The sequence below is a fragment of the Chiloscyllium punctatum genome, chromosome 3 (assembly GCF_047496795.1).
Source record: "Chiloscyllium punctatum isolate Juve2018m chromosome 3, sChiPun1.3, whole genome shotgun sequence".
NCBI classification, from domain to species: Eukaryota; Metazoa; Chordata; class Chondrichthyes; order Orectolobiformes; family Hemiscylliidae; genus Chiloscyllium; species Chiloscyllium punctatum.
Window position 1 is genome coordinate 23,825,390 of NC_092741.1, and position 6,682 is coordinate 23,832,071.

At 46.8% G+C, this 6,682-nt stretch overlaps 2 non-coding genes across 2 annotated transcripts; both read right to left on the minus strand.

The window, feature by feature from the left end:
* Positions 1-5,348: 5,348 nt before the first annotated feature.
* trnar-ccg (transfer RNA arginine (anticodon CCG)) lies at positions 5,349-5,421 on the minus strand. The gene has a single exon. It is a non-coding gene; the product is annotated as a tRNA-Arg (tRNA).
* A 548-nt stretch (positions 5,422-5,969) lies between these two features.
* trnar-ccg (transfer RNA arginine (anticodon CCG)) lies at positions 5,970-6,042 on the minus strand. The gene has a single exon. It is a non-coding gene; the product is annotated as a tRNA-Arg (tRNA).
* Positions 6,043-6,682: the final 640 nt, after the last annotated feature.

Sequence of the window (6,682 nt, forward strand, 5' to 3'; positions counted from 1 at the left end):
TGTGCCAGGACTGGCAGATACCGGGAAACAGGAAAAGTGGTTATTTTGTCCAAGAAAGCTTCATTTCAATTCAAGCAGCAATGGAGAGATTTTTAAATCATTGCAAACATTTTGAAGTTTCAGACCTATCACAGCCGTATTACAACCCAAGCAATTCTAAATTAATAGATTGAAAGTAACAGTCACTAGATGAGGGGTGAGGACAATACAATCATAGAACGTTACAGGACCGAAAGATGACATTTGAACCATTGTGTCTATTCTGATTCCTGAATGACCTACTCAGCGAGTCCGAATCTCCTAGCCCTATCTCTGCAGCCCTCTAAATCCATCCCTTTTAAATATATCTATCCAGCTCTCTTTGAAAACTCCAATGGAATCTGCCTCTACCAGGCAGCACATTCCAAAGGGCGAAAGTGAGGACTGCAGATGCTGGAGATTAGAGTCAAGATTAGAGGGGTGCTGGAAAAGCACAGCAGGTCAGGCAGCATCCGCGGAGCAGGAATATTGATGTTTCGGGCAGAAGCCCTTCATCAGGTTGATTTGTCTGGTCAATTATGTCATCTTCTGTGGGGCGCTAATTGTTCAGGTTCGATTTGTCTTGGCTTTTATGTCCGGGACATACCTGGGTAACAGTGATGGGGGTGACGGGGTCATTGTCTGGACAGTATGATTCCGTGAGTGACTGTGTCAGGCTGTGTAAGCTCTCCCAATGTTGGCACTAATCCCTCCAAATGTTAGTGAGGAGGACTTTGCAGGGTCGACAGGGGCTGGTTCTGACATCGTCGTTTCAGGTGCCGAGGTGATCCCTCTGGTGTCATTTCTTGGTGGAGACCTGGTGGCGATTGAACCAGCTGAGTCACTTGCTGGGCCAATTCAGACAGCAGCTGTGGATCTGGAGTCACATGTAGGCCAGGACAGCTGGGGATGGTAGATTTCCTTCCCTTAGAGGCATAGAGTGAATCAGGCTAAATCTTTCAACAATCAATAACGATTTCGCAGTCTTCAGTTGATTCTTATTTCCAGATTTTTTAAAATCTGAACTCAAATTCCACCATGTGCCCTGTCACAATTGGCACCCAGGTCCAATTTGCAGAATCACCAATTAAATAATCCCCCGATCGTGCTAGGGTCACCCCATAACAAGGGGGACAGCCATGAACCAGGGCCCAAATCAGGGCAGAAGCCAACAGCACCACTGGTGGGGCTTGAACACACCACCCCTGGCGCTAGAGGCTGACACCTTATCCATTAGGCCACAGGGGCTGTTCCACAAGTTGCCCACAGGCAAGCAGGAAAAGTGGTTATTTTGTCCAAGAAAGCTTCATTTCAATTAGTGCAGCAATGGAGAGATTTTTAAATCATTGCGTTGCAAACATTTTGAAGTTTCAGACCTATCACAGCCGTATTACAACCCAAGCAATTTTAAAGTAATAGATTGAAAGTAACGGTCACTAGATGAGGGGTGAGGACAATACAATCATAGAACTTTACAGGACAGAAGGATGACATTTGAACCATTGTGTCTATTCTGATTCCTGAATGACCTTTCCAACGAGTCTGAATCTTCTAGCCCTATCTCTGCAGCCCTCTAAATCCATCCCTTTCAAATATATCTATCTAGCTCTCTTTGAAACCTCCAATGGAAACTGCCTCTACCAGGCCGCACATTCCAAAGGGCGAAAGTGAGGAATGCAGATGCTGGAGATTAGAGTCAAGATTCGAGTGTTGCTGGAAAAGCACAGCAGGTCAGGCAGCATCCGCGGAGCAGGAATATTGATGTTTCGGGCAGAAGCCCTTCATCAGGTTGATTTGTCTGGTCAATTATGTCATCTTCTGTGGGGCGCTAATTGTTCAGGTTCGATTTGTCTTGGCTTTTATGTCCGGGACATACCTGGGTAACAGTGATGGGGGTGACGGGGTCATTGTCTGGACAGTATGATTCCGTGAGTGACTGTGTCAGGCTGTTGCTTGGTTAGTCAGTGGGGGAGGGGATGAAGGTGATAGTTCAAGGAGGAGAGGGTGGAGTGGATAGGTGGAAAAGGAGATAGGCAGGTAGGATCAATCAATCACACCAGCCCGTGGCCCAACATTTCAACTCCCCCTCCCACTCTGCCGAGGACATGGAGTTCCTGGGCCTCCTTCACCGCCGCTCCCTCACCACCAGACGCCTGGAGGAAGAACGCCTCATCTTCTGCCTCGGAACACTTCAACCCCAGGGCATCAATGTGTACTTCAACATTTCCCTCATTTCCCCTTCCCCCACCTCACCCTAGTTCTAAACTTCCAGCTCAGCACTGTCCCCTTGATTTGTCCGGACTTGTCCTACCTGCCTATCTCCTTTTCCACCTATCCACTCCACCCTCTCCTCCCTGACCTATCACCTTCATCCCATCCCCCACTCACCCATTGTACTCTATGCTACTTTCTCCCCATCCCCACCCTCCTCTAGTTTATCTCTCCACGCTTCAGGCTCACTGCCTTGAGATCTTTCAAGAGTCACTGGAGTCAGGAAAGGTCCCGGATGATTGGAAGATGGCTGTAGTAACCCCCTTGTTCAAGAAAGGATCAAGGCAAAAGATGGAAAATTATAGGCCAATCAGCTTAACCTCGGTTGTTGGTAAAATTCTAGAATCCATCATTAAGGATGAGGTTTCTAAATTCATGGAAGAGCAGAGTCTGATTAGAACAAGTCAACATGGATTTAGTAAAGGGAGGTCATGCCTGACAAACCTGTTGGAATTTTTTGAAGAGGTAACAAGTAGGTTAGACCAGGGAAACCCAGTGGATGTGGTCTATCTAGACTTTCAAAAGGCCTTTGATAAGGTGCCACATGGGAGGCTGCTGAGCAAGGTGAGGGTCCATGGTGTTCGAGGTGAGCTGCTGGGATGGATTGACGATTGGCTGTCTAACAGAAGACAGAGAGTTGGGATAAAAGGTTCTTTTTCAGAATGGCAGCCGGTGACGAGCGGTGTCCCGCAGGGTTCGGTGCTGGGGCCACAGCTGTTCGCATTATATATTAATGATTTGGATGAGGGAACCGGGGGCGTTCTAGCGAAGTTTGCCGACGATACGAAGTTAGGTGGACAGGCAGGTAGTACTGAGGAAGTGGGGAGGCTACAGAAGGATCTAGACAGGTTGGGAGAGTGGTCCAGGAAATGGCTGATGGAATTTAACGTGAGCAAGTGCGAGGTCTTGCACTTTGGCAAAAAGAATAAAAGCATGGACTACTTTCTAAATGGTGAGAAAATTAATAAAGCCAAAGTACAAAGGGATCTGGGAGTGCTAGTCCAGGATTCTCTAAAGGTAAACATGCAGGTTGAGTCTGTGATTAAGAAAGCGAATGCAATGTTGTCTCTTATCTCAAGAGGGTTGGAATATAAAAGCACCGTTGTGCTACTAAGACTTTATAAAGCTCTGGTTAGGCCCCATTTGGAGTACTGTGTCCAGTTTTGGTCCCCACACCTCAGGAAGGACATACTGGCACTGGAACGTGTCCAGCGGAGATTCACACGGATGATCCCTGGAATGACAGGTCTAGCATATGAGGAATGGCTGAGGATACTGGGATTGTATTCGTTGGAGTTTAGAAGATTAAGGGGAGATCTAATAGAGACATACAAAATAATACATGGCTTGGAAAAGGTGGATGCTAGGAAATTGTTTCTGTTAGGCGAGGAGACTAGGACCCGTGGACACAGCCTTAGAATTAGAGGGGGTCAATTCAGAACAGAAATGCGAAGACATTTCTTCAGCCAGAGAGTGGTGGGCCTGTGGAATTCATTGCCACGGAGTGCAGTGGAAGCCGGGATGCTAAATGTCTTCAAGGCCGAGATTGATAGGTTCTTGTTGTCTAGAGGAATTAAGGGCTACGGGGAGAACGCTGGTAAGTGGAGCTGAAATGCGCATCAGCCATGATTGAATGGCGGAGTGGACTCGATGGGCCGAATGGCCTTACTTCCACTCCTATGTCTTATGGTCTTATGGTCTTATGGTCTTTATTCCTGACGAAGGGCTTTTGCCCTAAATGTCGATTTCGAAGCTACTTGGATGCTGCCTGAACTGGTGTGCTCTTCCAGCACCACTAATCCAGAATCTGGTTTCCAGCATCTGCAGTCATTGTTTTTACCCAGGTCCAGTTCATTGAGTCTCTGGATAGATAAGCAACAGATTATGCTCGGGTCCCCCCTTAAAGAGAGAGACAGCCACGCGCAGGTGCTCAATGCCCAACAGTAACCTGCAGCATTGCAAACATTTTAAAGTTTCAGACCTATCACTGCAATATTACAACCCAAGCGATTCTAAAGCAATAGATTGGAAGTAACGGTCACTCGATGAGGGATGCGGACAATAGAATCATAGAACTTTACAGGACAGAACCACCGTGGCCACAGAGGCCATTTGAACCATTGTGTCTGTTCTGACTCCTGAATGACCTACCCAACGAGTCCGAATCTCCTAGGCCTATCTCTGCATTCCCAAATATCCATCCCTTTCAAATATATATCCAGGTCTCTTTTGAAACCTCCAATGGAATCTGCCTCTACCAGGCAGCACATTCCAAAGGGCGGAAGTGAGGACTGCAGATACAGGAGATTAGAGTCAAGATTAGAGTGGTGCTGGGAAAGCACAGCAGGTCAGGCAGCATCCGAGGAGCAGGAAAATTGATGTTTAGGGACAAAGCACTTCATCAGGTCGACTTTTCTGATCAATTATGTCATCGTCCATGGGGCTCTAATTGTTCAGGTTAGATTTGTCTTGCCTTTTATGTCCGGGACATACCTGGGTAACAGTGATGGGGGTGACGGGGTCATTGTCTGGACAGTATGATTCCGTGAGTGACTGTGTCAGGCTGTTGCTTGGTTAGTCAGTGAGACAGCTCTCCCAATGTTGGCACTAATCTCTCCAGATATTAGTGAGGAGGACTTTGCAGGACCAACAGGGGCTGGCTCTGACATCGTGATCCCTCTGGTTTCATTTCTTTCTGGAGACTTGGTGGCGATTGAACCAGCTGGGTAAATTGCTGGGCCAATTCAGACAGCAGCTGTAGGTCACGCAGGCAGCTGTGGGTCTGGAGTCACATGTAGGCCAGGACAGCTGGGGATGGTAGATTTCCTTCCCTTAGAGGCATAGAGTGAATCAGGCTAAATCTTTCAACAATCAACAACGATTTTGCAGTCATCAGTTGATTCTTATTTCCGGAATTTTTAAAATTTGAATACAAATTCCACCATGTGCCCAATCACAATTGGCACCCAGGTATAATTGCCAGTTAAATAACACACAGCTCATGCTAGGGTTGCTCCATAACAAGGGGGATTGCCATGAATCAGAGCAGTAACCGATATCACCCGAGGTGGGACTTGAACCCACAATCCCTGGCTCCGGAGGCCAATGCCTTATCCATTAGGCCACTGGGGCTGTTCCATGCCAGCTGCATAGGGAAACAGGAAAAGTGGTTATTTTGTCCAAGAAAGCTTCATTTCAATTAGAGCAGCAATGGAGAGATTTTTAAATCATTGCAAACATTTTGAAGTTTCAGACCTATCACAGCCGTATTACAACCCAAGCAATTCTAAAGTAACGGTCACTAGATGAGGGGTGAGGACAATACAATCATAGAACTTTACAGGACAGACGGATGACTTTGAACCATTGTGTCTATTCTGATTCCTGAATGACCTATCCAACGAGTCTGAATCTTCTAGCCCTATCTCTGCAGCCCTCTAAATCCATCCCTTTCAAATATATCTATCCAGCTCTCTTTGAAACCTCCTATGGAATCTCCCTCGACCAGGCAGCACATTCCAAAGGGCGAAAGTGAGGAATGCAGATGCTGGAGACTAGAGTCAAGATTAGAGTGTTGCTGGAAAAGCACAGCAGGTCAGGCACCAGGTCACACCTATTGCTTCCCCTTATATAAGGAGACAGCAAGCAGTTGGCACTCAACACCCAACAGTAACCGACAGCACCCCAGGTGGGACTTGAACCCACAATCCCTGGCTCCGGAGGCCAGTGCCTTATCCATTAGGCCACTGGGGTTGTGCCATAGGCAGATGTATAGGGAAACAAGAAAAGTGGCTGTTTTGTCCAAGAAAGCTTCATTTCAATTAAAGCAGCAAAGGAAAGATTTTAAAATGACTGCGCTGCAAACATTTGAAGTTTCAGACCTATCATAGCCGTATTACAACCCAAGCAATTCTAAAGTAATAGATTGAAAGTAAAGGTCACTGGATGAGGGGTGAGGACAATAGAATCATGGAATTTGAACCATCGTGTTTGTTCTGACTCCTGAAAGACCTACCCAGTGAGTCTGACTCTCCTAGCCCTATCTCTTCAGCCCTCTAAAGCCATATCCAGCTCTCTTTTGAAACCTCCAATGGAATCTGCCTCTACCAGGCAGCACATTCCAAAGGGCGAAAGTGAGGTCTGCAGATGCTGGAGATTAGAGTCAAGATTAGAGTGGTGCTGGAAAAACACAGCAGGTCAGGCAGCATCCAAGGAGCAGGAAAATCGACGTTTCAGCCAGGAGTCTTTTATCAGCACATTCCAAATATGAACAACTCTCTTAGTAAAAAGGTTTCCCCTCATCTCACTCCTAGCTCTCTTGCTGACTATCCCCATTTTGTGACCTGTAATTACTGTCATACCAACGCATGGAAACATCAGTGTGTACTACTCT